This window comes from Procambarus clarkii, chromosome 73, assembly GCF_040958095.1.
Source record: "Procambarus clarkii isolate CNS0578487 chromosome 73, FALCON_Pclarkii_2.0, whole genome shotgun sequence".
NCBI classification, from domain to species: Eukaryota; Metazoa; Arthropoda; class Malacostraca; order Decapoda; family Cambaridae; genus Procambarus; species Procambarus clarkii.
Window position 1 is genome coordinate 21,478,508 of NC_091222.1, and position 12,144 is coordinate 21,490,651.

Sequence of the window (12,144 nt, forward strand, 5' to 3'; positions counted from 1 at the left end):
TGCTTCCTGGGGGTGGAGGCCTGGTCGAGGACCGGGCCGCGGGGACACTAAAAACCCCCGAAATCATCTCAAGATAACCTCAAGATGGTATACAAGTCAAAGACACTGGCCTGTAGTTCAGTGCCTCTCGCCTGTCGTCCTTTTTGTATATTGGGACCACATTCGCCGTCTTCCAAATTTCTGGTAGGTCTCCCGTCTCCAGTGACTTACTATACACTACGGAGAGTGGCAAGCAAAGTGCCTCTGCACACTCTCTCAGTACCCATGGTGACATCCCATCTGGACCAACAGCCTTTCTAACATCCAGATCCAGCAGGTGTCTCTTGACCTCCTCTCTCGGAATTTCGAACTCTTCCAAGGCCGCCTGGTTTACCTCCCTTTCTCCTAGCACAGTGACCTCACCTTGTTCTATTGTGAAGACCTCCTGGAACCTCTTGTTGAGTTCTTCAAACACCTCTTTGTCATTCTCTGTATACCTGTTTTCGCCGCCTGTTCTAAGTTTCAATACCTGTTCATTCAATGTTGTTTTCCTTCTGATGTGACTGTGGAGTAGCTTTGGTTCGGTCTTGGCTTTGTTTGCTATATCATTTTCAAAACTTTTCTCTGCTTCTCTTCTCACCCTGACGTACTCATTCCTGGTTCTCTGGTATCTCTCTCTGCTTTCTGGTGTTCTGTTATTCCTGAAGTTCCTCCAAGCCCTTTTGTGCAGTTTATTCGCTTCCGTACATGCCCTATTATACCATGGATTCTTCTGTTGCTTCTCGGATTTTTCCCTTTGGGCCGGGATGAACCTGTTTACTGCCTCCTGACACTTTTGGGTAACATAGTCCATCATACCTTGTACAGACTTATCTATGAGGTTTGTGTCCCAAGGTATTTCCCTTAGGAAACTTCTCATCTGTTCATAATTCCCCTTTCCGTATGCCAGCCTTTTGATTCCTAGTTCTTTTTTGGGGGGAGATAATTCCTAGCTCTACCAGGTACTCAAAGTTCAATTCACTGTGATCACTCATTCCCAAGGGCGCTTCCATCTTAACTTTTTTTTTTTTTTTTTTTTTGAGATATATACAAGAGTTGTTACATTCTTGTACAGCCACAAGTACGCGTAGCGTTTCGGGCAGGTCCCTGGAATACGATCCCCTGCCGCGAAGAATCGTCTTTTCACCCAAGTACATATTTTACTGTTGCATTAAACAGAGGCTACAGTTAAGGAATTGCGCCCAGTGCATCCTCCCCGGCCAGGATACGAACCCATGACATAGCACTCGCGGAACGCCATGCGAGTGTCTTACCACTACACCACGGAGAATAATTTTCCTTATATCCCACTCATTTAGGGTAAATACCAAATCAAGCATTGCTGGTTCATCTTCTCCTCTCATTCTTGTTGGTTCCTTGATGTGCTGGCTTAGAAAGTTTCTTGTTGCCACGTCCAGCAGCTTAGCTCTCCATGTTTCTGGTACTCCATGCGGGTCTCTGTTCTCCCAATCTATCTTCCCGTGTTGAAGTCTCTCATAATTAGTGGTCCAAATCAATTCCTGCTAGCAACAGAAGCTGCTCTATTATGTTAATGGTGACTATGTTGTTTCTATCATATTCCTGTCTGGGTCTTCTGTCATTTGGTGGTGGATTATATATGACTACGACTATATTTTTTTCCCTCCATTTGTTATGGTACCTGCTATGTAGTCACAGAAACCTTCACAGCCCTGAATAACCATCTCCTCAAAATCCCAGCCTTTTCTTACCAGCAGAGCTACACCACCACCACCTCTTCCTTTCCTCTCTTTCCTCATAACATAATAGTCCTGTGGGAACACTGCGTTTGTTATCGTTTTCGTTAGCTTTGTTTCTGTAAGGGCTATTATGTCTGGGTTTTCCTCTAGTACCAGTTCTCCAAGCTCATTTGCTTTATTTGTAATTCCATCTATGTAGTGTACATTGCTTTGAGGCTCACTTTCTTTCTTCACTCTTTTGTGTGTATGTGTGTGTGTGTGTGTGTGTACTCACCTAGTTGTACTCACCTAGTTGTGTTTGCGGGGGTTGAGCTCTGGCTCTTTGGTCCCGCCTCTCAACCGTCAATCAACAGGTGTAAAGAATCCTGAGCCTATTGGGCTCTATCATATCTACAAATGAAACTGTGCATGGAGTCAGCCTCCACCACATCACTTCCTAATGCATTCCATTTGTCAACCACTCTGACACTAAAAATGCTCTTTCTAATATCTCTGTGGCTCATTTGGGCACTCAGTTTCCACCTGTGTCCCCTTGTGCGTGTGCCCCTTGTACTAAATAGCCTGTCTCTATCTACTCTATCAATTCCCTTCAGAATCTTGAATGTGGTGATCATGTCCCCCCTAACTCTTCTGTCTTCCAGCGAAGTGAGGTTTAATTCCCGTAGTCTCTCCTCGTCGCTCATACCTCTCAGCTCGGGTACTAGTCTGGTGACAAACCTTTGAACCTTTTCCAGTTTAGTCTTATCCTTGACTAGATATGGACTCCATGCTGGGGCTGCATACTCCAGGATTGGCCTGGCATATGTGGTATACAAAGTTCTGAATGATTCTTTACACAAGTTTCTGAATGCCGTTCGTATGTTGGCCAGCCTGGCATATGCCGCTGATGTTATTCTCTTGATATGTGCTGCAGGAGACAGGTCTGGCGTAATATCAACCCCCAAGTCTTTTTCTTTCTCTGACTCCTGAAGAATTTCCTCTCCCAGATGATACCTTGTATCTGGCCTCCTGCTCCCTACACCTATCTTCATTACATTACATTTGGTTGGGTTAAACTCTAACAACCATTTGTTCGATCATTCCTTCAGCTTGTCTAGGTCTTCTTGAAGCCTCAAACAGTCCTCTTCTGTTTTAATCCTTCTCATAATTTTAGCATCGTTAGCAAACATTGAGAGAAATGAATCGATACCCTCCGGGAGATCATTTACATATATCAGAAAGAAGATAGGACCGAGTACAGAGCCCTGTGGGACTCCACTGGTGACTTCACCCCAATCGGAGGTCTCACCCCTCACCGTAACTCTCTGGTTCCTATTACTTAGATACTCCCTTATCCACTGGAGCACTTTACCAGCTACACCTGCCTGTCTCTCCAGCTTATGTACCAGCCTCTTATGTGGTACTGTGTCAAAGGCTTTCCGACAATCCAAGAAAATGCAGTCCGCCCAGCCCTCTCTTTCTTGCTTAATCTTTGTCACCTGGTCGTAGAATTCTATTAAGCCAGTCAGGCATGATTTACCCTCCCTGAACCCATGTTGGCGATTTGTCACGAAGTCCCTTCTCTCCAGATGTGTTACTAGGTTTTTTTCTTACGATCGTCTCCTTCACCTTGCATAGTATACAAGTCAAGGACACTGGCCTGTAGTTCAGTGCCTCTTGCCTGTCGCACTTTTTGTATATTGGGACACCATTCGCCGTCTTCCATATTTCTGGTAAGTCTCCCGTGACCTACTATACACTTTAGAGAGTGGCAAGCAAAGTGCCTCTGCACACTCTTTCAGTACCCATGGTGAGATCCCGTCTGAGCCAACAGCCTTTCTAACATCCAGATCCAGCAGGTCTCTCTTGACCTCCTCACTCATAATTTCGAACCCTTCTAAGGCCGCCTGGTTTACTTTCCTTTCTCCTAGCACAGTGACCTCATCTTGTTCTATTGTGAAGACCTCCTGGAATCTCTTGTTGAGTTCTTCACACACCTCTTTGTCATTCTCTGTATACCTATCCTCGCCTGTTCTAAGTTTCATTACCTGTTCTTTCACTGTTTGTGTGTAACACATACACACACATACAGTGTGTGTGTGTGTGTGTGTGTGTGTGTGTTTGTGTGTGTGTGTGAGCGTGTGCGTGCACGTACATGAGGATGCTGTCTTCAGTTTACCGCCGGGGGGGGGGGGGATGTAGATCTAGGGGACTTAGCGGCTTGTCCGGTGAGGTCAAATTAAGGTCCTAGCCTCCTGTCTACCGATTTCTCTTGTATTATTGAATGGAATGCCCTAGTAACTTTGATATATAAACCCTGCACCCAAGGGTACTGTTGGAGTAGAGGATTGTTGGAGATGCTACGATGACGGGGGGTTGGGGTGGGGTGAGAGAAGGTGGGAGGGGTTGTGTAGTGTTTTTTTTTGTTCCCACTTAGGTGCCACGAAACGAGAACCCACTTGAGCCGTGAGCCGTATATGGTGTCTTGAGGTTCGTTTTCGTTTGTTTTATCCAAGACTAACTATTATAATACACTAAGTCTGTACACCAATGATTTACTGACTTACTGAGAAGCCTTACCATCAATCCACTCCCCCCACAGCACAAACAGGTGATAGAAGTACTGTTGACGTCTAGTAGGCCTGATGGAGACAGATTCACGAAGGTACTTACGAAGGTTTTTCTTCTTAGGTACGAATGTTTTCCTTCTTAGCGCCTTCGTGGCGGCTACGTCCGTATTCAGGTAGCTACACTAAGTCGAAAAACCTTTGTAAGTTTGGTCCGGATCTAAGTGTGGTTTCGACCACTTGTAGCTTTACGTAAACTGGATATAACTCAATTTTTCTCTACTATGTAACACTGGGATCGATTTTAAGATTTTGGAACATAAACAAAAGATTATAAAAATTTAATCTCATGAAGAGGAGTCCTTCGTGTTAGTTATATATGCATTCTCTGCTTGAAACTTTGAGTAAATATGTCTTTTATGATATTAGAATTAGTTTTATAATAGCAAGATATTATACCCGTAGTTATTAAGTAAATAAACACTGGTGAACATGAAATATAAGAGGTGATGAGCCCTGCCTATTGGGATCATTCACCAAATGCCCCTGTTTACCTAGTAGTAAGGGTGTACCTTAGCTATACATACCCATTTCTAATTTATTTAGTTTGGTTTTATTTTGAAATTAAATCTGGGTGAGACAAAATAAAAATATGCTGCACAAATGATGTTAGGTAAGGAGAAGGGTAAAAATGTCAAAAACTTTATTCATTGAATACTTAAAGCTATAATTATGACTATATGGACTATTAAAAAAGAGAGAGGGAAGTGGGGGTCCAAGACCTCTTCCTGTTACACAACTTGGGTGTGGAACAAGTAATTATCAAAAGAAGGCACCATGCCGGGAAGGCTATGTAGCAGTAAGGCAGTGAGGTGAGGCAGCTACTTATTTGAGAAATGCTTATTTTATTTACCTTATAAGCATAGGTAACTTATTTTATTTGAGGAATACTTAGCTGATTCCTCTACATTTAGCATGGAACAAATTTGTGTCCAAGACCTCTTCCTGTTACACAATTTGGCTGTGTGTAACCAAACTAGAAGTGCTCTACAAATCAAGGGACCCAGAATGTGGAATGACCTCCCGAATCATGTCAAAGGCTGTACCTCTCTCAACCAGTTTAGGAGTAAAACCAAGTACTACCTAATTAACTCCATGTTACCTTACTTACCCCTAAATGTCAACCCATGTCTTGCTATTTTTTAAACAATGCTGTTCACCAACGTGTACAATTGCTGATTTGTGCTATGTTAACCCCCCCTTTTTGTATTTTTTATTTCTTCTTTCAACACAATTTATACCTAATCCCGATTACTATTAAGTTTTAGTCTAAGTGTTTTTTCCCCCACACCTTGCTCGAACTGCTATGAGTATTAGTGACTTTTGGTAGTGTATGTACTAGCTCTGTCTATAAATCCATCATTATGTTTGTAAATCAACTGTATGTACTTTTCCTGAAAATAATTTATTTATTATTATTTATTTTTTAATCAGTAAGTATTAAAAGAAGGCACCAAGCTGGGAAGGCTATGTAGCACCATTGTGTATAACAATAAACCAATTTTTTTTAACAAATAATGCACCTGTATGGTAAAACAAATCCTGTCAGCTGTAAAAATATTGATGCAGTTATTTACATAAAAAATATAATGAAAGAATTATTACTAGTTTATTTTTATCCTATCTTTTTGTACTGTACAGTATATCCAAGGAAGTGAAAAATTGAGACATAATGCACAATTTAATGAATGATTAGCATGGATTAGCAGTTCAAAAGAAATATGACTATTACATATCAACATGAGATCTTAATGATCAACATGATTTAAAAAGGATAATGCAGTATTTGTAACAATACAAACTATAATTTAAAATCTTTATTACTGATTTTTTATTAAGAAGATTAGGTATACACAGCCATATGCTGCTACCCTATTCTATATGGAATATTACACAGTGTAGATAAAAAACTAGCTATAAGTTTATCTAATACTCCCATCTCTCAGGATGGTTAGACATACATGGAATCAATTTAGAAAATAACAGCCTCAATACAAAAAACAAATCAACTCTGACTAAACAATTCTTCGCGATTTTCACAAGAGGTAAGCACTGAATCATGGAAACATTATATTATAATTACTCTTACCAGTTTCTACAAGACTCCTCTCAAACAATGTATTTTTTAACATGTTTAGGTATACACAGCAATGTGCTGCTTCCCTGTTCTGTATGAAGGACCACACAGTGTAGATCAAAAACCAGCTACAAGCTCATCCAACATCCTCACCTCACAGGATGGCCAGTCATACATGTAATCAGGAGAGAACAAAATACTTAATGCTGATCTATTAACCTCCACTGGCAAAATCTGGGTGCAGCACAAGAATATCTTCCAATATTCCTGAGTGTATGAAGTAATTACAGAGCTCAAAGTACCTCATACCATTTGGTATGAATTCACTGATAACAGGGCAATCACAGATATAGTGTTGGAGAGTATGTTCTCTCAAGTAGGACTGAAAACAAATGTTTTTTTTTCACCAAGAGGGCTATAAACCCATGGAACCGCCTACCTGCTGAAGCCGTAAATGCCAAATTCCAGCTAAAAAATATCATTAAGACAATTGGCGGACCCTTTAACAAGCCGCCGGCTTTCTGTCCTCGTCTAGGCCACTAGAAAGTTAGTGGCCCTTGGGTAAATTCAGTAAATATATACAATAATTGCCAGCACATCTTCCGAGCAACAAGGACAGCTACACAGTATCTCTTAGAATTGCGTAGGTAAACAACAAATGTAACATATTTGTTTACTACAATGTCGGTGCTGGCTGTAGAAGTTGAAAAAACAATGTTTTACTTCGAAATCTACTAATTTTATAAGAAAATTCGACATAAATAGGAGTCAGTAGAGCTCCGATAAGCCAGCGTTAAATCTTCAATATGAAGAATGTTGCTGCTCTCTGATTGGCCAAACGAAACACAGTAGTGACCTCTATCGGCACGCAGGTGAACCAACAAATTTCTTCCTAAGTGGACGGACGTGAATTGCACCTAAGCATCTTTTTAGGCCATACTTAGGAACCTTCGTAGCAAACCTACTTACGAAAAATACATGGAGCTTCTTGAACCTAGGTCCTGGAGTCCACGCTGCTGCCAGGCGCAGATCCCTCCAACTTATTGCTTATATCACCAGTAATCAGCTTCTTTTTTCCCTTAGCACCGGTATAACTCTAATGCTACACGTTTTAGACTCACTTCCTCATTACTCTATTCCCTATTTGTTTTGGTCTTCACTGTCTGAAGTGGTCTTTGGTCTTCACATCTAGTTGTGTACCCTCTGACCAAGCAGTGGCACCACGTGCTTGTCTTAACACTGATGTCGTACCCGTGGTCTTCAGTAATTTGCACTATCGGACACAATCCATGAAATTTATAGTTTCTAATCGGTGTGTTGCACTTTGTATAATCACTAATCAATGAATTTTCCGTGTATGCTTCTGATATCCCGAAAATATGAAGCTTAATCGGACGAGCTCGGCGCAACGTGTCTACCCTCCCGTGACCCGGACCACATGTCACGTGTGTATGACTTCTCCACTGTTCATGTATCATAGGCATGTACTCTTGCATATATTATTATAACCTTTCAATTATTATAATTTATATTATATATATATATATATATATATATATATATATATATATTTAAATATATATATATATATATATATATATATATATATATATATATATATATATATATATATATATTTTTTTTTTTTTTTTTTGAGATATATACAAGAGTTGTTACATTCTTGCACATATATATATATATATATATATATATATATATATATATATATATATATATATATATATATATATATATATATATATATATATATATATATATATTTTTTTTTTTTTTTTTGAGATATATACAAGAGTTGTTACATTCTTGCACATATATATATATATATATATATATATATATATATATATATATATATATATATATATATATATATATATATATATATATATATATATATATATATATATATATATATATATATATATATATATCCTACACAGGGGACTTGTTCCACCACAATTACCTGTCAGTGGAAGGCGTTCCACAATACCAATTACCTGTGCTCCTCTTCTGGGATATTGAAGGGCCTCAGGTAAAATAGTTATAGTAAATGAAGGTAATGGTTGTAATGTGAGTGGTGGTGGTGGTGGTAGTAGTGGTGATGGTGGTAGTAGTGGTGATGGTGGTAGTAGTGGTGGTTATCTTGAAGTTATATTGAAATGATTTCGGGGCTTAGCGTCCCCGCGGCCCGGTCATCGACTAGGCCTCCTTTTTGGTACATACCCCCAGGTAGCAGCCCATTGCAGGTGTCTAATTCCCAGGTACCTAGGGTGATTCCCTGGGCATCAGTGAAAGAAACTTTTTGCCCATTTGTCTCCGCCTCCACCAGGGATCGAACTCGGAACCTCAGGACTACGAATCCGAAGCGCTGTCCACTCAGCTGTCTGGCGCCCTAACGGGTGGCAATAGTTTTTTCATAGACATTCTTGAGTTGGTCCTAAGCCTCTGGCTAGCCCACTAAGTGTTCAACATGTCCTTTCGAGTTTTTACTTTACAAAGAACATGTACTAACCTAACCTAAACTAACCGAGGACCCAGGCATAGAAAACATGGTTGTTAGTCAGCCGTTATTGTTCATACAACCCATCCTCCTGTTTTGATAGTAGTAGTGATGGTTATCTTCAAGTTATCTTGAAATGATTTCGGGGCTTAGCGTTATGTAAAAAAATTGACCCTATTGGTCAATCCTATCAACATGGAATGATTGAGCCCTAGTAAGCCACTTTTTGTATCATTAATATGTACAGTCTGGATAAAATAAAGTTAAAAAGAGACGTCAATATTCCTAGGCCTAGGATAACACATATATGTAGTAAATTAGGTCTCGCGTAGCGTGTATTAAGCCTAGGATGGTTAGGTTAGGTTTTATTAGCAACACGTATAAAAACACTTCAGGTTTGTCTAAATTCAATACAACTAAAGTCTACTTTCTGGTAAACCATCACGATATATTTGTACTTTCAACAACATCGTTACTGTAGGTACTTCGATCTTATGAGGATGGGCAGGATTTATAACATAATATTTTGTCCTTTGGGGATTTTGACGTAAAAAATTGATATAATATTCAGGTTGAAAGACTTAATACTGATAAAATATTAAAAGGACTGGCTGAAGCGTTACTAATTTATGTCTAACTTAGGCAGTGGATGAGTGGTAGTTGTGGTTGTGGTGGTCGTGAATTGTGGTGTTAGTTGCGGTTGTGGTAGTTGTGGTGGTGGTAGTTGTGGTGGTGGTAGTGTGGTGGTGGTAGTAGTGGTGGTGGTGGCGGTTGTGGTGGTGGTAGTTGTGGTGGTGGTAGTGTGGTGGTGGTAGTAGTGGTGGTGGTGGCGGTTGTGGTGGTGGTAGTTGTGGTGGTGGTAGTGTGGTGGTGGTAGTAGTGGTGGTGGTGGCGGTTGTGGTGGTGGTAGTTGTGGTGGTGGTAGTTGTGGTGGTGGTAGTTGTGGTGGTGGTAGTTGTGGTGGTGGTAGTAGTGGTGGTGGTGGCGGTTGTGGTAGTGGAAGGTGGTTGTGGTGGAGGTAGCAGGCAAGGCTCATCTCAGATGGCGGGGCCGGCCCTGCACCGCCTTAGGGTGCTGTCAGCTAGGAATGAAGCCACCTGGGAATCCCTTGCACTGGCAAACATTTTTTCCCCGTGTGAGATTATCTGCAGTTCCATCACACTCCGCGCCGGGGAGTGTTTGTGACCTGAGACCAAACACCAGCACGCGCGCGCGCGCGTGTGTGTGTGTGTGTGTGTGTGTGTGTGTGTGTGTGTGTGTGTGTGTGTGTGTGTGTGTGTGTGGAGAGAAAAAAAATCAGTTGGCAGTTGAGAGGCGGGCCCAAAGAACCAGAGCTCAAGCTCCCGCAAGCACAACTAGATGAGTAGACACACACACACAATAGGGATAGAGAAGACAGTGGAGGCGGACATCACACTCAAGGTCACCACATACATTTGTTCACAGTGGAGCAGCTGTTGTTGTGCTCCACTTCAGGTAGCAACCTGACAATGACACCGTCAAGAGGCGTTACGGATGAGATCTTTAGACTATCTCTATCTACCAACAAGACGAGAAAGAATATTGGATCATTTTGTCCTGGAGATTGAGACGCTTGAGATGATCTTGTTGACATTCATTGGGTTTTGTTTATTAGGAAGCTGAATTTTCATCTCCCTTATTTTTTATGTATTGTCTATTTTTTTTTTTTGCATGTGTTATTTACAGTGTAAGCCTGTACGTTAACACGGTCTAAAGGTGTGTGTCGGTCTGTACGTTGCTTTAAGACTGCTTGTACACTGATTACCACGGCTGAATATTCGTTTCGGTCGCTAACTCGCACACTAATCTGGCCTTAACTAACCCTACCTGACCTTAATCAACTTAACCTCGCTTCCATACTGACTTAGCCTTAAGTAACCTAAGCTAACCTTAACTAAAACCACTTTCACACTAACCTAAGCTTAACTAATTCAAATTAAACTAATCCTAGCTTAACAAATTCAACCTGAGAACCTGACAATAAAGCTATGGTGGCATATGCAGGAGCCAGAGTTATTTAATCAATAATGGAGGTGGATAATTGCTATTCAAATACGTACAGACTGTGCTTTAAGTACAGTGTAATATTGGCACTGTGCAGTGGCATCTCAGATGAGCTCAACCAATGATGCCAGAGCCAGGACGAGGCATTGCAAGACGAACTTTGATGCTGTTCACCGAGGCCAGGAACTATGCACAGGCAAAGCATCGTACCAACCTATTCGTTGTGTGTTAGGCACTGTGCTGGGCTTGGTTATTATGGTAACATCTCCGGGCACCTTGAACGACTGCATTCCACACGACCTTCACGTGAGAGCGCGCACTCGCACCCAGTCTCTGAAGGGACATACAGGAGGCACTGGAGCCCTTGTGTCTCTACGTGACTACATGCACGACGGTCCAAGCCCCAGCGCTGGCCAGTACTAACACCTAATGTCATGCAAAGACGTCCAGTGAACTGCTTCATCTGTCTGAAGCAAGGAGCTGCTATCATAACGCTATCTATATATTTCCTGGTGCGGACGGTAATGTGGCCAAAGACCAATCCACACACCAGAAGATTAGGAGACGACGACGTTTCGGTTCGTCCTGAATTATTATCACAATCTGCTTGTGTCCAATCTATTCGGTCCAGGACGGACTGAAACATCGTCGTCTCCTAATCTTCTGGTGTGTGGATTGGTCATTATATATTTTCCGCTTCTTAAACACCATCTGGGAATTAAATAAACGCCATATGATACATTTAACCTTCCTTTTTGATGGGGTTCCAGTTCCGTAATTATCGCAATTGTAACTGATTTATTGCAACACACTTTGGATCTCCATTTTGTGAAGAAGTCTTTATTGATCCACTTAGTAACTATGGACACCATCACTATGACTGTGGACACCGTCTCAGTGACTGTGGACACCGTCACTATGACTGTGGACAACGTACCTGTGTCTGTGGACACCGTCTCCCTGACTGTGGACACCGTCACCGTGACTGTGTACACCGTGACTGTGGACACCGTCACTATGACTGTGGACACCGTTAATATGACTGTGGACACCGTCACCGTGACTGTGGACACCGTCTCCGTGACTGTGGACATCGTCACTATGACTGTGGACACCGTTAATATGACTGTGGACACCGTTAATATGACTGTGGACACCGTCTCCGTGACTGTGGAAACC